The sequence below is a fragment of the Haemaphysalis longicornis genome, unplaced genomic scaffold (genome assembly GCF_048455015.1).
Source record: "Haemaphysalis longicornis isolate Haplotype H1 unplaced genomic scaffold, Haemaphysalis longicornis Haplotype H1 scaffold_6, whole genome shotgun sequence".
In the NCBI taxonomy this organism is placed as follows: domain Eukaryota; kingdom Metazoa; phylum Arthropoda; class Arachnida; order Ixodida; family Ixodidae; genus Haemaphysalis; species Haemaphysalis longicornis.
In genome coordinates this window covers 56029559-56049693 of record NW_027526407.1, presented here as the reverse complement: position 1 = coordinate 56049693, position 20135 = coordinate 56029559, and positions in this window count along the sequence as shown.

The following is a 20135-nucleotide window of genomic DNA, read 5'->3' as shown; positions in this document are numbered from 1 at the left end:
CAGAGAAACCATATAATCAGTAAGTAGAATATTCCGACTGCAAGGTCCCTCACAATTCCCTCAATTGTCACTGCTCTCGCTAGAGCTATCACTTGAACCGCAGCCCTCACGGTTGTACACAAGGTCATCTTTACCGCATGACGCGCAGTGCAGCTTCACAGCACAACGCGCATTCCCGTGAAGCTGCACTAAAGAAAAACCCCGAGTATCGACATTTTCGGACTTTTAATACGAATTATAGAAGCGAAAATACGGTACTCTTCAACGTTTTCCCTGTCACTAAAGCAGTATTTAATTTATGAAGTCAGAAATGAGATAAGGCATCACGCGATGTCTGTGGCGGCCAGAGAAATTACAGCAGTGACGTAAAATGACGCTCAAATTTCTTGCAATGTTAGAGGACGATGCGCAAATTTTTAATGTTCATGCGCACGCACTTGCACTTGTGTCAACGTAATACCTTTTTTAAGGACTTTTCGGGATATTTGTCACATGCATATGCACCAAATGTGAAAATCAAAACCACAATTCTGGTTTTGATTCTCTGTAACAACATGCTTACCTTGGGTTTCGTACACTCACTATGACAATTGCCTTGCCATAGTCCTGCCAAGTTGTCAGCACCAAAGTGGGCCGGGTAAAACCACCAGCTCCTCTCAGCGCATTCAGGGCGAGCGAGTATTGTACCATTCACTGCCAAAAGACGAGCCAAGATGTAAGCAGCGGCTGAACACTCCCCGTGTCAGTGAAGGCGGTTCGCCCACCCTTTCACAGCTTTCTGGCTCATCCCTGTTTTACTCACCTAATCAAAAGAGGTGTGTTGACATGAGGATAACAGTGGGCCAATTCACCACGGTGTCAGCAAGCTGCTAGTGCCCTCTCACATTGAGACGCTGACCATCGGCCACCTCAGGGCGCTGTTGTGTGCGCGTGGATGGAACTCGCCTGTGCTGCAATCGAGGTTGCTGCACAAAATCACACACAACCTATGTCAAAAGTGCTTCTTGTACTTTGGTTCTATGCTTTACGGAGAATGTTTTGGTTGATTTGATATGCTCTATACCTTCACGCACCTTAATCAGCTTACCACATTCTGCATACCCACAAAACAGAGCCAGAGTCACCACAGCACATATCATGTCTAGGCCCAGTTTTCACTTCACGATCAATTTCCAATGGCGTAACAGTGGATGGATATGACAACTGGTTTTGTCAGCGAAATTTAACAGCAAGCCTCAGCTAGTCTAGAAAAACTTTGTGTCACCGAAAACGACAAAAATCAACAAGGAAGACGAAGCAAAGGAATACCACTTTTGAATTGACTTTTCTTCTAAAGTAATTGACTTCAATGAAACTACAGTGGTCAAAGCACAGTTTAGGAACTCCCGACTCCATTCTGCACAAGTAATCCCACAATGTCTACAAATTACTTCAAGGTCCCTTTAGCATGCTAACTCTCAATAGTGATGTAACTGCTTACCCATATTTGTTAAAGGACACTGAGGCAGGCCAATTTTTAATCCCAACATTTTATAAGGACGTCTAATTCAACTGCGTGCCAACGGGTGCTTTTATCGAAACTTTACTATTACTCTGACTGGATAGAAGGTGCTTATTCCATGTTCAATTTGCTAAAGGCCTTGCAATTACAAGGTTCTATTATACCTCCAGAGGGCATTTAAAATACCTACCTGTATATTTGTCGCTGGAAGAAAATTAATGACAATTGTTTCCTAAAGAACATTTGTTAATAAGAATGTAACAATACAATGACGCGATGGGAGCATTCCCATCATAAATGCATGCACAAGGCACTCCTAATATACAGTTTTTTTAACTCTTTAAAAATTATTGACTAATTCTTTTCATAAAAAATGCAGGAGCCACTTCTCTGATGAAGCCGAAAAGCGAGAAAGCCCGTATGTTCCGAGAATTCAGCGCACATTTAGGATCCCCAGGTGTTCAAAATGAATCCAGAGCTGTATACTATGGCTTGCCTCCATGCCTGTGCGTGTCGTCGTGTTAAACACCATATTAAATCAATTTTTCCAAGAAAACTGGTTATTAACATGTCAGCATGACAACAAAGCGATGGGAGTATTCCCATTATGTATGTATGTATGTACGTGCGCATGCACACACCACGCACTTGCGTGTGCACACGCACACGCAGACGAGGCGTATGCATGTCTGTGTACAATGTATTAAACACACTTCCCCACTGTCAGCATCCCCGCCCTTGTTTTTCTCACTCCCCACACCTCAATTATTCTAAAAACAATTTATCAAGCTGCATTTACTCATGGCTGTTGTAAAACAATACACCCACATACTCAAGCGCAGTATACATCCCACCACACACACCAGCTACATTTTCCTACGTCATTCATAATTCAAGCCCTGACTGCACCTAGTGGTTATTACAAGTGACATCAAGACACCCTACTACGGCTTAAGGTTACCACAAAACAAAGATGGGTGGAATAGAATGTGATGTTTGTAGAGTCGGGGAAAGTGTATGTGTTGCCTACGGATAGGCCCTCCCCACACCTGCTGCACAGGGGTCTTGAAGATGCATTGAGCAGGTGTGAGTGCGTCACATCTGTGTGGCGTATCTGTAACCTGGCCAAGGCGACTTCCGTGTGCCTGTTTTGTGAGTTGGTTGTGTATCGTCCCAAGTGCGGTTTTATTACGTCTAGCTTGTTCTCTGCCTGCTCACTCCAGACTTCCTTTACAAATTTGTTTAATCCGTGGCTTGATGTCGGTGTAGGGTAATGTTATGCCTGCTCTATTAGTGGCCAGAGTCCCGGAGTGACCAGGAACCCAGCATATCGTTATCTCGAGACTTGAGGTGTATACGGACATTATAGTGTAAAAAAAAGATTGATTACATAATTTTTTGAACGTTTCTTGGTTGGCAGTGCAGGCGCAAGGCTAAGTAGGTCCGTGTTCACAATGAACTTTATAATTTGATGTTGAACACTCTGATGTAAAACAATAAGGATGCCGTATGCTTCTCCTGTGAAAATACTCTTATGGGCATTCATTTTTTTACAGACACGAAACGTCTCACCCTGGCTAGCACACGACAAAAAGGTAGCAGCCTTTGGTGCGTCGCTGTCAAATTGTGCGCCCTGCTACTTGTCCTGCAGAAGCATAAAATGCTGTAGAACCGAGATTCTTTGTGCTCTGTTTTTATGAAGCTGCGTAAAAGAGAGTTCGCACAACACAGGGCGGAGATTCAATCTTACTATCAAATCGGTGATGGGTATTTTGTAAATCTCTAAAACGGAGACCTTCAGTTCAGAAGCCTTATTAAACGTGGAGTTAAAACGATGATTAGTCACAGCCATAATTTTTGAGGCATACAGCAGGTTTTAATGGTCAGAGGTTCAGCCAGCACCACCCACCAGACCTAACGACCCGTTCCGACATCCATCGCCCACACATGTATTTCCGATTACGCAAAACCCACCGAAACAACACACTTGCAATAACCTCAAACAACACGCGGACAGTTGCAGTCACAAAAGTTTACAGGAAACGTCCCGCCGCGTCTCACCCCACCCCGGTTCAGGCGCGGATGCCTCTAAGGTCGGTGACCGGGTGGCGTATTCCCAAACCATATCCCGTAGGGGCCCAGGCCGACCACACCCCCCAAGCAGGGGCGCAGCCAACGAGGTTAAAAAAATTGCATGCAATTTTTTAACCTCCTTGGACGCAGCACCGTGACGTCTCTACCTATATGTGCGCGACTTCATGCGAGGTGGATTTTTTTCTTTTTTTCCCCCTCCGTTTCGATTGCTTGGCAGGCGGCCGATGGTTTCGCTCCGTGGGCGGGGCTGGCCTGCGGCGCTGGGGAAGCTGACGCACATGTGGTAGAAGCTAACCTTTTGTACCTGAGCCCCTGATGTCTCTGCGCTCTTCTTGCGCACCTGCAAGTTGACGCTGACCTCCGATCGTGTTCCTAGATAAGCGCTCGACTCGGTGCTCGAAGTGCGCGCGCGGATGGACGCTTTCACGCGCATGTGGCAATTATACACGGTCCGGACGCAAACACCCTCATTGAAAGCTCATTCCACAGCACACAGAAGGGTATACAATTGAGTTGGGTGCTCTTTCACTATATACACACCTCGAAATACGATTCGGTGCTGCAAGTAGGGATTACAAGAAAGGCAGCCAATTACCCATGACTACATTTGCAAACTCTCCTACTCTTGCAAAATATTACAGCTGCATGAGCTGCTACATTTTGGCACTTTCATAAGCACTATTACATTGAATTTCGTTAACACTACCTTCATTGCATTATTCTTTATCAGGAACAGTGCCACTAAGGAAAACATTGACATTTTGTTAACAGCAATGGAAGGTGTGAATCGTTCTTGCAAGGGTGATACATTGATAAGAAAGACACCAGCTCAAACGTACACGTTTTACACTCGGTCATGAATTCTTCATAATTTGCACTGCTGGTCATAACAATTTAGGGAAACAATATCAAAAATATATACGAACCAAGGGCTAAGTAATAGTTGGATTGTACAGCAACTGAAGTACTAGAGGAGTTTGATATATGTCTTCTGTACAGGGATATTGACCATAGTCTCTTCACTGAAGCCATCAGGCCGAGTTTGAGATCAGTAATCATTCGTGCTGCCACTCACGCTGTTGCCAATGTTGATTAGTTATTTTTAACAATTTGCGCTTCATGCACACAGAGATTTTGCTGCATAAGATACGTTATTTATAAATAGACAGCTCCAGAAGGATCCGAATAGCGCTGATGCCCCCCCCCCCTCCCCTGTAATCGGGAAGGCACAACAAATCGTTACCACTTAATTTGGCTCTGTCCATTATTCGACCGTAATCGCCACCAGCTTTTAACTGTAGGTCCCGCCCCTGCGACTGAACAGGAACATGTTAGTCGGGTCCGTGACGATCCCACCGCACTAGAAGCAATTACCGAGCACGCCCTTGAAAACCGACTCTACAAATTGGTGTAGCAGCCTGGCCGACTTCCCCGTTCGGCATACAATGTGAACTGTCTGCAGTGTGCACTGTTTTCAGTGTGAACCGCATTGTCCACAATGTGAACTGTACGTTTAAGTGTGAACTGTGCGTTTTGCTGCCACTGACTGACTTTAATGTGTTCATTTTGCGATTAGGACCCCCAGACTGCAACTGTGTTCATTGTGCGAGTTGTGACCTTCCCCTTTTCTCCCCATCCTTGCTCCCACAGGGCCCCATGGCCTCTCATTTAATTCAGTGTTACACTCACTCAGATACGTATATTATTTTCGCTGGGACTAATGAGTAGTTGCCCGTGAGCTTGAAGTCACGGTAGTCGCAGCAGAGATAAACCTAAGTAAAAAAGTTATCTCCTTGGCGCACTATTTTTGCGATAGTGATCTCGGAGTCCAAATAGCGGCAAAAAATTGTCACTTTTAGAGATCCACTGATGGGTATAGATGAGCAGTTTGTGTCTGTTTCCTGTGACGCATTTTTAGCTACCACATATATATTTCTGTAGTGTCCGGCCTTTTCATTCGCCAACATTGTGTTACAGCTCGTGCCTCAACTGTAAGCCACACACACGCAAAAAAGTATACAAATGTATAAACAAGAAATAGCAGGAATGAAAATATAAATAGTACAACACAAGTTGCCCACGAAGCGAAACCATCGGCCGCCCGCAAAGCAGCCGAAACGAGGGGAGGGGGAAAAAAGAAAAAATCCACCTCGCATGAAGTCACGCACATATAGGTAGAGACGTCACGGTGCTGCGTCGAAGGAGGTTAAATAATTGCAATTTTTTAACCTGATTGGCTGCGCCCCTGCTTAGGGGGTGTGGTCGGCCTGGGCCCCTACGGGATATGGTTTGGGAATACGCGACCGGCGTGAGACCATTGATGCGGGGGTGCCCCTCAGGCCTACGCTGCGAAGCGCACACGGCGTCGGGGCTGTCGGAGTGCTCCTTAAAAACGGGCACGGGGGGTACGCCGGGCCCACTCACCGGCCCGGAGGTCCAAGAACTCAGGAACGAGGCGTGCGCCAGGCCCACTCGCCGGCCCAGAGATCCAAGCGCACGGGATCGAGCCGCCTCGTTTTTTCCCGTTCCTCCTTTGCGCGCCTCAGTCTTCTTCCTCCTTCTCGTCGACTGTCCCACCCACACTATTCAGTAGATTGGCCGCTTTGGGATCGCTGCAGACACCTCATTACACAGGTTTCATATATACCCTCTGGCGATGCAGGGACCACTCATAACACTCGACATAGAGGCTCTGGACTGGGATAGTAGAAAAAGCAAAACACGCAAAGCGAAGTCTCAAATTTAGCACTAGGATGAGCATTTTAGTTTCATTTCTGTTGCAGACCCACATACCACACTTCCATTCTCCAATCGAGACCCCACCAGGCTGGTAAAAATACGTAATAGGAGTTGCTTGTCAGTTCCATATGAGTAGTGTGACACAGGTTTAAGGATGTGTATTCCATTTAGGAATTTATATTTCAGTTGTTTATTGTGAGAGATGAATGCAAGTTTTACATTCAACATTACGCCTAAAAACTTGTGTTCCTTTCTAGCAGGAATCGTAACGGCGTTAAAGGTAATATCTGGGTCCGAATGAATCCCACGCTTCCTGGAGAACGCGACACAAGTACCTTTTTTGGATTTAGTTTAAAATAGGAGTGTGCGAATATTCGAAAAATTCGAATATTTCTCGGATATTAGGTATGTTATATTCGTATTCGCTTCGAAAACTATGTATTCGAAACATTTCGAATATTCGAAAGGGTTCGAATAATCTCATATTATCAAGTATTTGGATTGATTAGTTTAAAGAGGGGAAGCGGCTTTAAACATCGGAAAATATGACCAAAACATCATTTTTTTTTAAAGCAACACATTCGGTTTTGATGTTTTCTGTCCGGTGGGTTTCCTGAGTTTTCCCGCCGAAAAGCATCGCGAAGTGGCATAAAAAATATTTTTGCTAGACCCTGTGACAAAATGTCAGCGCAAAAGTGCGAAAAAACGGTAATTTTCGGAGCGCCGTATCTCCGTAACGGTGCCACCGGGCGCAGCCATTTTGGTACCACTGGATCGGCCAAGCGATCCTCTTTCCGGCCCGGCCATCTCTATTATCTTCGTTCATTCACAGACGCACGAACGTCAGAAAAAGAAAGACACACAAACGAAGCCAGAAATATATTCTGAAGCGCGAATGGCCTTCCGGTCGGCGGGCGCTGAAACGGCCCTCCTGACTGGGCGTGGCCACGGCAATGCAAGATCGCGGCCGCCTGAAATACGTAGCCCACATTTCAGAGTTCGTTTTCGCGGCTTCACTCGGCCAAGTTTTGTTGCAGTCATTTTCTCTGCTGTGGTATTTACCGCGCACATTATCGAGATGGGGGTGCCTCAGATTACAAGCCAGATTACGGGAAGTTGCGTGGCTCAAAAGGTAGAGGTCATGGAACGCCTCATGGTGGGCGTGACTGTATCCCGGAGGGTGAAATGCGGTTTGTGCGCTTGTGACAGCGATTGGCGAAGTGAACTTTTCGTGTGATTTGCGATGCTTACGCGCTAAAACGGCCGACACGTCAAAAGCTGCGGCGCGCATGGCGTAGCCGCAGCGAGTTGGAGCATCGCCTGACTGCACAACCGGGTATGATTGAACGCCAGCAGTTGTAATTAATTTCTGTAACGTTAGATTTATTCTTAAAAGTGAGCTGAAGGGCCATTTCAGGTATAACCAAAATATAACATGCTGCGGTATACGAGCGCCGCAATGCGGGCGAGCCACATCGCTTTCTTGCGCAACGTTTCCCGTGAACTTCGATGAATCATGAAAACAGGTCTGAGCTAGTAATAAAAACGTGGTGACGGCATTAAAAATGTACGTTACTTTAGTAGCATTTAACACATTTAATTTTTAAGGGAAATTAATAACACCAATGCGTTAAAAATGTACCTTGTTGTATCATTTAACAAATTTCATGTTTTAGGGAAATATTATGACCAATGCATACATCTATAGTTTAGTGCATATTGGTTGTGCTTCGAGGAATACTGGATGCACTGGATGTCATGAGTACTAAAAGATGTGCATGCATTGAAATTGGGGTTACCTAGAATATTATACCAAGACTCAAAGTAGCTCGTTTGTATCGTTACAGAATGTAAAGTAAAAAAAGCGTGCTTTACTCGTTGTCATGATAACAACACTGTAGAAGGAAGTTGTCCAGTGCAATCAGGCAACCAGCTAACCTTCTTTGCATTGAAAGCTATCTCCCTCCATTTGGTCCGCAAAACTGGGCTATGTACTCTTCACAGAGGAGCTGAAGATGATTTTTTATGGAAAGGAAAAGGCTGCAAAAGGAACTCCAATTTCAAGGCAAGGCATCCCAGAAGCCCCGTGTTGAAAACGACAGGACAGGCTACAACCCTAGTGACTTTTGATGAATGAAAGCTATGTTGCTACTTCGGAAGCCGTTTTCTCAAAACAGCTTTTTTTTGCCGCCTACGTCTCTTGTTCCAGTGATTTCTTCGGGATTGCTAGGTCTATTTTTGATTCCGTTCTTGGCGTTACATTCCTTGATAAAAAGTTCAGGTCACGACACTCTTGGTTTTTCAGGTTGACATTTTAAATTTTTTATTCAAATAGTCGATCATAGTTTATATGCCTTTTGTGCATTCACCTTTAGAAAACCGAGAACTAAATAATGTCTTGGAATAAAAATATGACTGTCACGACCCCGACCATTCATTTGGAAATGAAAAGCACTTCGAACAATTTCTCTATCATGTTTTATAGGCAGCTCAAGCTCGGTAGAAGGTGAACAGACAGAAACTTTTATAAATAAAAAGAGTTCTCGAAATATTACTTTGTAATTTTTATGGTGCTATCACAGAAGCATTTCCAGTTGCTGCGGTAATTGTCATCGAAATCTCAGAAGAAATAAAAAAACTTGATTTTGAAAGCCACGTGCCCCCTTAATTATTCGGTATTCGATTCTATATTCGACGCTACATATTCCGATTCGATTTGTATTCGAAAAAATTCATACTCGAACACCCCTAGTTTAAAACCATTCGTGTCTGCCTAGCTGGCACGTTTTTTTTTTGCATTAAGCTGGACTTCACGTTCACAGATGGACATATGACATGATTTAAAAGATGTCTGGGCGTCGTCTATATACATAGAATTAGAAATTGTAGGTAGAAATGGCTTCTCAAGAGAATTCATCTTAAGAATGAACAGGGTTCAGTTTAAAACTCCACCCTGCAGCACGCCGTTTTCTTGTCCGTGAACCCTACCGATTCCTACGCGATATGTTGTTTCACTCATGCAACTAGCAAGGATTTTTAACCTATTGCTCGAAACACTGAATAACTTCAGGTCACTGAGTTTCCTATAACGCCAAGCGGTGTCATAGGCCTTCTCAGGGTGAAAAACACCGTTGCGCAAACCTGTTTAGGAATGAAAGCTCCATTTATTTATGACTCAAGGGCGAGGAGTTGGTCGTTCGTAAATCGCCATGCCATGAAGCCAGCCTGGAAGCGCTAGAGAAAACCATTGTACTCTAAGAAGTACAAAAGGCTCTGGTTAATCATCTTTGAAAACTTGCACCGGCAACAGGAATATCTAGGGCAGACATTTCTTAAATGCTCTGCACTAAATCTTTATATACAGGTGTACAGAGCACACATGAAACCATGACGACGACAGAACTTTTTTTAATCGAACATCAGGAGGTTCGAACTTTGTTTTTGCTCTTGCGATGAAGGTGACTATGAACATATCAAACTCACCTGAGCTATAACTGCCGTGTGTGAAAACAGCAGGTGTTTTCTCATACGGCAGTCTTTTGAACAAGTTAAGAATTATGAACGGGTAAGTTCATAATTATGACCTTACCCGCTCATAATTCTTAGAACTCCAAAAACTACCCCGCCGTCAAGTGCTACTGAACAGATGATGCAATGTCAGCACACCTCGTGCAGCCACTTCCAGTGTTTGCTTCCGATTCCTGAAGGATTCCCCTACATTATTTTACTGTTTAATTCGTAGCTCTCTACTAACCGCGCCTCATAGTCTATGTGTAGCTTTGGCGCGTAAAATACGCGCATGCAATTTTACTGTAGGCGCTTCTGATTCATTCATTGTCGAAAAATGTGTTCAGGCAAAAACAATTTATACCCCATTACTTGAAAATCCGGGGTCAGAGGGCCGAGAAATTGTTCAAAATTACCGACGGCACAAGAAGTACAAGAACAAAGAGAAGTAAACTGGGAAAGTTGGGGCCTAGAACTCCACCTCTGGACCCACGGACCGGGAGTGGAGCACGCATGCGTCTTCTACATAACGGTCGATCCTTGTGTCTAGCTAACCAATGGCACGGACTTAGTAGATGAGTTGTGGCCTTCGGCTTAGAGACGTTTGTGCAAGATATGTGCTGAGGTCAACAAGGAAAATTTCAGCATGCTAGTTGCAGAACTGGGCAAGCAATTTTACGCTCATTGCGTCCAATTAGGGATAACGAAGGCAGTCGGGAAAGCCTCTCAGTGATCATAACAGAGGGACGACGACATCGTAGTAGAAAATGAATCATGATAATGGTAACGAGAGAAAGTAGCCGATCACACAGCTGGAAACCTTTAAGCAGGTCGGTGCTGCCTCTACTGCGACAGTCTCTGAAGCATCTGCCTAAGCAGCTGCTGTGAAACGTGGTCGCCAACACAGGCGCGCCTCAGAGGAACATGAAAGAAAACACAAAATCCGCACCGTGAGCAAAGGGTCAGGCCGTCGGTGCAGCTAAAGCCACCACCAGCTAAAACCCCCGAAACTGTTAAACACCGGATTATATGCTAGCCAACTATCGCTGTGATGACCAAGTCATTGCGACAACAGAACATGACAATCACTACGGACCTGCATTAGATATAGAGAATTGCATGACTAATAGAATGCAATGTTTTTGTATTGCCACTCTTCAGCAGAACTGAAGTGTATGGCGAAATTTTTACCCTTGGAGCTTCAGCGTCACTCCAATAAGCTACTTCAGTAATTAAATAATTTATCAACATCAGCGCTCTCCCAAATTACCCTAAGCCAAGTGCAGGAAAGTACTCGTGAGTCATCACCCTTCCTTTTGTTTGCCCTATTACATAAATTCTTTTAATCAGTTTCTGCGGAAAATTCTGCATGAGTGCTATTTGAGTGGGACATTCTTCACTTGCATCGAAGTGACATGTTGTTTGTATCGTCCTGTTATTCTAAAATCAGAAAATGGCAATAATTCGAAACGATAACCACAATCATAAAGCGAGAACACACGACACTCCTTCACATTGCAAAATTGCAAGACATTTACCACTCATTAGCCTTGGAAACAGCAGGAACGAGCGGGTGTATTGAAATGTAACGTTAACTTTTCTGGTAATAGTTTTTCGCTCATTTCAGAATCTTAACCGTAACGAAAAAGAGGAATCGATGCAAAGAAGGCATTATTTCCTCAAATATCGTCCCCATACAGGGCAGTTTGAACCATTCTGGACTAAAACGCTTCAATTTAAAACAGGCTTAACAACAGTGCTAATATTCCATGACTTCTAGCCACGTCCACAATGTCTGACGACATACCCTGAAAAAGGAACAGCTTCTAGCAACTGCCTTTTTAGAAATCCATGAAAAAATGTGCTGGTATGAATTCAACCATAAATAAAGCAATACGTCCGTTGAGCCCCTTGCAACGGTTTCGGAATTCTTCACAAATGCAAGGACGACCACATGAAATAAGGAAAGCGACCTGCAGCACCAATGGATGGAGGTTCAAGCCAGACAGTCTTTTAAAATGCAGATTATGGCATGGCTGTCATAAAGCAAACTATATCGCCTGTAACTTCAAGAAAGTAAGATACCTCTCAGGGCTGGATAACAAATGGTATTACTATTTATCATCAATTATCCGTGATTACTTTGAGCGCAGAATAAATGGTTTTTAAGTATGTTCGCAGGCTTTCTTCTTGCTGGGGATAGTACTAAAAGTACCCACCGGTATCCAACAGCAAGAACCCCCAGTATACTTTGTGGCTGTTCTTAATCTCTCTTCGTACGAAGTAGAAGATATCTTACAGACCGTGTAGTCATAATGCCTGTTGTTATGTCATTACGCATGTTAAAACTGTTTCCACGGTGAATTTTTTCCAGTTACGTTTGTCACAGCTAGCTCTACAACAAAGTGGCATTAACACGTACTTTCTATTATTCTAATGGTAACAGCTGCTCTTGAAAATTACGGTCGGGGGGTGGGGGCATTTCCCGCGCCGACCATCTTTTTCGTATGTCGTTTGCTCAACACTGTGCCGCCAATTAGTACCCTTCAATGTTTCGGAAGGTTAGGATCTGTCTGTGCGGTTCATTTTATGGGAGGTCGACACTTCCCCAGAAAGGTACTAACACGCGCCGTACTCTAACAAAGCGGATATTGAACTGGCACAAACTACGGTTGATTTGTGGAGGTATCTGTGCTGCTTATATACAAATGCATGCCTGCGGGCATTAGCCACCACAACAATGTGCGGAGAATTAGACATTGCCATGATGTGGGTGCTTGTTCCCTATATGCTCGTACACGTTAGTCAAGTTGGCTACAGGAAAATCCTGTTTTAAGTATTTCCTAACAAATGAAATATTAAAGCTACCGACCTACTAGTTTTAGAAATATCGCAGGAGGTCCGGAAGGCGGTTTCTTGCATTAAGACCTCCTATTGTATACCTACGTTATGTGATCGCATATCACTGTATTCTTGAAATCTCTTAATCCAATGGCTTTTGACTTTGCCGTCGCAACCTCATGTAATTCTTATACAGGAATCGCGTGCTCTTAAAGGTATTCCTGGCTACCGTGTCCTACATGCGGCTTACGACAGCGATAGTGCCCCATTAGTTAGCACATACATTCGCCGGGATCTTCGATTTGAGGTCATCGATGTACCCCCCCGTCTTGAGCGGTATCTCACTGCGTTTACTATGTACCCAGAACACTCTCGCCCGTTGTCTATCCTAAATTTTTATAATCCCCCTAAAGAGTACACACTTTTCAAGCCACTTATTCACTTTAGTTCAAGGTTGTATCGCGACTGCGACTTCATTATAGGTGGGGACTTTAATGCCCCGCACGTTATTTGGGGTTACCCACGCACCTTACGACCTGGCCGCATACTCAACGACACTTTAAACGGAGCTCAAATGACAGTGTACAACAACCCCGATTCCATTACTCGCGAGGGTAACAAACATCAACAGTCGACCATGCCAGACCTCACGGCAGGTCGGGGAGCGCGAGATGTCATCTGGAATGTTACAGATGAAAGACTACTAAGTGATCATTACATTATTCAAATCACTATCCCTACCTGTATCCGATCACCTAAACGTAAAATTTCGCTCACAAACTGGAAAATCTTTCGTGACATTCGCGACACCTCTCAGACGAATGGTAATCTCAAGAACTGGACTAAAGCACTAAAACAGGCCCACAAACAAGGCACACAGGAATGTTTCACTTCAGCCCCATCAGACAACCCAGACCCTTATCTTGTACGTATCTGGAAGAGGAGAAAACGACTCTTGCGCGCCCTTCGCACCCAACCAAATAATAGTCGGCTAGCCGAGCGCGTCGCTGAATTAACGGAGCATATCAAAGAGCACTGTGCTACGCTGGCCAGGAATCAATGGAATGAAATTTGTAACAGCATCAACGGCAGCCTGGATCAGAAAAGAACCTGGCACCTACTCAGAAAGCTCCTCGGGCCTCATCCGGCTCCTGTTCCCACTCTTGAGAAGCACCATTCATTGCTGGGATCGGACGCCTTAGCAACCCAGCTCCGCGACCTTTATATTCCTCCTCCTCTACCTAGCCTTTATCCAAACTACATGGGCGCCTCCAATGCAGAACTCGATGAGCCTTTCACCCTTTGGGATCTCGAGTGGGCGCTAGAACAACTAAAGCGAAAGTCGGCCCCAGGTGAGGATCAGATTACGTATACACTTATACGAAACCTATCCGACAAGGACAAGGAACATTTTCTGGGCATTATAAACTCCCACTGGGAAGAAGGCACCCTCCCATCGTCTTGGAAGCAATCCCTTATTACCCTACTACCTAAGCCAGGCAAAAAATCTTCCCTTGAAAATCTCCGCCCAATCTCTCTAACTTCTTGCCTGGGAAAGACCATGGAAAGGATGGTTCTCAATCGACTTGAGGCCTATTTTGAGTCCACAGATTTCTTTCCTCCTCAACAAATTGGTTTCCGCAAGGGTGTGTCTACCCAAGACCTCTTTTTCCTCCTAGCTCATGACTTTGACCCTCCTCCTCCTTCCCAGATACAGGCCATAGTGACCCTGGATGTGCGCAAAGCCTTCGATAACCTTGCCCATGATCCTCTCCTAAATATACTTGCTTCTACCGGCTGTGGGCCGAAAATGTACGGTTACATTGCTGCATTTCTGCGCGACCGCACGGCCAAGTTCCGTCTCCCTAATTCGGTCTCCGATCCTTTTCCCATCACGCGTGGTACTCCACAGGGTGCTATTCTCTCACCCACCCTTTTTAACCTCGGAATGGCGCCCCTGTCCCGTATTTTAGCATCGATCCCGAACCTCAAACATACATTCTACGCAGACGACCTTACTCTTTGGTGCACATCTGGGTCTCCTGGGTCAGTGCAGGACACCTTGCAGCAAGGTATCGATGCAGTCACTAGGTATCTCGACACTGTAGGCCTGTCTCCCGCACCTGAAAAGTCCGAATTGCTGCTCATTTCGAAAACTCGCTATCAGCGAGAACACAATCACCTGATCACACTCACAATGGTAGGTCACCCCATCCCTCGCGTAATATCCTGCCGAATTCTTGGACTGCATATCCATGAATCATCTAATCAGGCTAATGTGGCTGCAACAGTTAAAGTTTGCCATCAGCTTACCCATTTAGTGCGCCGCATTGTCAACAAGCACGCGGGGCTACATGAGGGTCAAGTTAGGCAGCTAGTACATGCCTTAGCTTTAAGTAAACTTCTTTATACAATTCCATATCTTTCTCTGACTTGTCACCAAAGACATCAGATTGAGGTTGCACTTCATACACTGTATAAGACCGCCCTCAACGTTCCCATTAATACGTCCACTCAGCGCCTATACTCTACGGGGCTGTTCTTGCCTCTGGGAGATCTTATACAACAACATAAAGACCGGCAAATGGCGCGTCTTTCTAGCACAAAACAAGGACACTGGATCCTTCACCAAGTTGCTCTCAAGCCTATTGACTTGCCTGTCATCACCCCTCCTGCGCCGCTCCCAGATAACCTCAGGATAGCTCCCATCCCAAAAAACGTTGCAGCTGATACCAATCCAGGGAGACGATGTGCTCGCGTTGTCAATCATGTCCATCCAATTGATTCTACGATAGTCTACACGGATGCATCACGGACGCACGTCGGAGCAGCCGCATATTCCATCGCAAGTGGCAATGAAGTAGTGACACACACCCTTGGTCCTTTCACTAATCCCCCACCTACAGCGACTCTAGAGACTCTCCCAATAATCACCAGTATCCAGGACCTCTCATTACGGCCCCCTAACCCCTCAGTATATACCATATACACTGATTCAATGCAAGCTATTCGCGCCATTCACATGGGTAGGATTCCTGAAGAACTGCAGTATGATCTACGCAAAGCCTTAACAAAGCTACGTCCCCACACTGTCACACTGAGGTGGATTCCTGGTCACGCTGGAATCCCAGGCAATGAGGTTGTGCATAACCTCGCCCGCGAACTTCTGCACCGGGCGCCTGGGATTCCCTGGCCTTATCCACCGACGTGGGACACTACTCTCCACTACAAACAAGAAATAAAGCTTCACTACAAGAACATCAGAGAAACTCTTCGTACACTTCCTGTTCCAGACAAATCTCTAACAACCACGCAACTACGCATTCTTCGACGCGTACAGTTAAATACCATCCTTACACCTGCTCGTTCCTTCCTCTATCGTATCCGACACTCACCAGCATGTCCCAATTGTCCCGAACCATACGCTAATTTAGAACACTGCATTTTCGCCTGCCCCATTGCAATTCAATCCCCACATTTTCCCCACCCACCTCCTTCAACGTGGCGGACTTGGCTAGCCTCGGACCAGCTCTCGGACCAGTTGGCGTTGGTGAACCTGGCCCGGGACATTCTCGACGCTTAATGTTGCGTTTGAATAAAGTTTTTTCCTCCTCCTCCTGAAATAAACCGAAACCTTAAAACTGTGACAAACCAGATTGCCCCCTCCCAGCAGTTGTAACTGAGCAACGAAGCTGGCAGCGAGTGGTTCGGAGCTTTCTACAAAGGCACCTAACGAAGGTACAGCCACCTGCTCTTTTGCTGGTCTATAGTTCAAACGAGGTAGACAAAATGTTAGAACAAAGAATACCGGAAGTCACTACAGCCTTTTCAATAGATATTGAAGACGTCTTCTACAATTTACCGCATGACGTATTGTTTAAAGTTGCTCGAGAAATGATTGATTAACCCGGCGAAGTAAACTTTCAGGGCAAGACTGGAATTATTAACGAAGAGTTTATTAAGCTCCATGACTTTTACCTGCAGTCTACAGTTGTGAAACATAAGGACCTTTTTTATGCTCAAACATCAGGCGTGTGCAGGTTGAAGTTGAAGTTGAAGTTTATTTCTATAAAAGTACACCGTTATGGCGGAAAATAGGGTAAAAAGTTGCACTCAGCAACTTGACGGAGCCCTACATCTTTCATGGTCAACAGAAACAACAGAAACAACAGCGATACAACAGAAACAACAGAAACAACAGTTCACCAATAGCTCCGCTTTTTTTGACATTTTCTTAGCGCCGGTTGATAAACACATCAAAAGAGAACTTAAACATTACGGGGTTATCAAGGTACCAAGATACATCGACGACTATCTTGTGTTTTTGTGAACTACCCTAGAAACAGACTTTCGAAACCTGGGGAGTTAAATTATTGAGCTGTTTATTTCTGACTCTGATAGACTACGTTTTACGCAAGAAATTCCTCAAAAACCGCCTGCAGTTAAAATAACATCTGCTGGTTATATGAGCCAAGATCGAAGGAAGGATTCCTAAAATGCGAGAATGCACATTCAAAATTAGTTAAAAAGGGCATTGTTATGAATTGCTTTCGATCTGCGATTTCAAAGTCATGCCAGCACAAACCGTCTTAAAGTTTCAAAGCTCGAGTGTCACGCATGGAGTCAGCGGGTTACCCTTCGTTCTTTCTCACTAGTGTATGCGAATCTAACTGCAGGAAGGTAGAAATAGGCATCCGCACATCATGCTGCACAAGCATAGGGCATCGCACAATATAAAAAAAGTAGCAAGCTGGTATAATGTTAATATGGCTTTTCCAACGCCGTAACAATTGTCAAGACTCTGCCCGTTAATCATTAAGAAAGAAGGCGCGTGAAAAAAGGCACGAAAAATGCTACACGAAGTGCGTTTTCGGCATAGTTTACAAGATTGTTTTACCTGTAAATGGGTGCACATTGATCAAAGCGGCAGTTGTTTTAATGATAGGGCGCGAACACAATCTTTCTGCAAAAAGCAAATACGGAGGTAATCTGGCTATGCATTGAAAAACCTGTGGCTGCGTTCCGAAGTTTGCAGAAACCTAATTCTTGGCACGTCGTAAAGATAAAACAGGAACAGAAATTACCTAAGCCTACAATATTAGAGTCTACGGTGAGTATTGCTACAGCAAGCCTCCCTTAATCCTGCTACCCACACAAATAACATTCTTACGAGGTACCTTTCGGGGGAATAATTTTTGTCTTTCAGCATTTATGGGCTGTTGTTGAGCCTTGCAAACACACCCTCTGCTTTGTTCAAAACATTCATTTATCCCACCCCTGTTATTATTTTAGTTAGGCGATTTTATGCCATACTGTTCTGGTTTTAATCTTTGTTCTAGGAATGACACGTAGTAATTTTAGAACAGTTTGCGTAGTCTCTACGTTGAACCTGTTATTTGGTGCCTACGGTTTTACTTACCCTATTGTATCCGCAGGTGTCCTTTCAGATGCGAAAGCATCTTATGGTCTCGGCATGTCCCGCGTCAGCGTCCGCACTCACACTGCGCATGCGCAACTCTCCTCTTTACACCCACAGCTGCGCGATGCTACACTATAAAAAAAGAAATAGTTAGCGGCGCCCGGTTTCGATCCCACTACTCTCTGGCCGCAACGGGAGGTATGCGATGCTCTTCCCACTACGCTACAAATCTTTTTTTTTTTATTTATTGCCTGCTTTGACATTTATTCAGCACATCACACATCATGTCATGTAATGATCTGTCAACCCTACTTGGTTGACTACGTGGCTTTAAAACTTTCTAAGACACACTAAATCGTCAAGCACAGGCAACCACTCAGGGGGATCATCCTAAGCACAAAACACTTCCCGTATATACTGTACGCTTTCAATGAAATATTCCCTAACAGGCCGGGCATTTATATCCGCATTCCTCACCGCCATTCTCGTCCTCCATATACTATGAAGGCTGAGGAGCATGATCAAATCGTACGGCACACCGCCCTCATTTTTTTTTCAGGCAGGAACCAAATTCCACGCGGCGTTATGGATAAGTCTTTCTTTAACGTACGTTGGAGGACGTCCCAGTGGAACCCTGGGTCCCAACAGTCGATGAAGACGTGATTAATAGTTTCCGGCTTTTTGCACAGTCTGCAGTCGGTTGTCCACGGCACAAAAATACCTCTTTCTGCTAACCAAGTATCTACGGGAAGGGTTTCACTGTGTAGATTAAAAAAAAGGACTTCATTGCAGGCTTCACATGAATACTTTTAACCCTCCTTGAAACATCAAGTCCTGTGCCCGCACCGTATAACGACCTATACAGCGGCACAGGTAAACAAACATCCACTAAATCTTTGTACAGGCGCTTCCTGGAAACACTACACAGGTAGTCTAAAGAAAATCGTACCTTCAAAAATTCAACAGACAGAGCCATTTCTCGCAAATATCCTTTCACCCCCCTGCAGACAATATCACTTGAAGACACAACAAAGTCAGGAAGCACATTTTTCAACCGCACTTGAATTACAGTGCGCAAGAAGGCGTCTTTTTGATCCCGCACAAAACAAACACTTGCGACAACTTGTCGTAAAAATAAATGACAAAGACCAAGACCCCCCTTTTTGACTGGGCGAAAAATGTTAGGGCGACTGGTTCTTTCCCAGCTGGAAGACCAAATAAAGACCGCAAATACTCTGTGGATTTTTTGGACGTGAAAAAGTTTTAAAGCACGTGACATACACAACACTTGAAGCACGTACCACACTTTGGCTAACAAAAAAACGTTTCAGGTAGTGGCACGGGCAAACATTGAAAAATTGCGCCCTTGCCAGTTTCTGGTTTTGTCTCTCAACTTTTCGGTCTCGTTAGTCCAGTAGTCTCGGCTATCTCTATAATGCTCCAGAGGCACCCCTAGATATTTTGTTGGTGCCGTGGTCCATTGTATGCATTCAAAAACGGCAGGGGTTGAGCACCAGTTCCCGTGCCAACAACCCGAGCATTTATCCCAGTTAATTGCAACCCCAGATTTTTCACAAAAGGACTTAACCACCTTAACTGCTTCGCTTATGCTCTTTTGATCGCGACAGAAAACCGCTATATCATCTGCGTATGCGAGCAGTTTTACTTCCATTTTCTGTAATGCAAACCCCCGTATTCGTTCATGCTTGATTATTTTTAAACAGAAAGGCTCGAGATACAGCGCAAAAAGAAGAGGCGATAACGGACAACCTTGCCTGACCGAACAACCAACATTTATACTTTCACTTACATTTTTGTTAACGATTATGCTCGCCTTGCATCCAGCATACGCCATCTTTATACTATCCAAGATAACAGACCCAACATTCGTGTATTCTAAGATTCTGAAGAGTATGTCATGGGACACCCGGTCAAAAGCCTTCTCAAGGTCGAGTATCACCATCGCCACACGACGTGAGAAGGAATCACAGCACTCTAACACACTTCTGGCGACGTGCAGATTGGTACTTATCG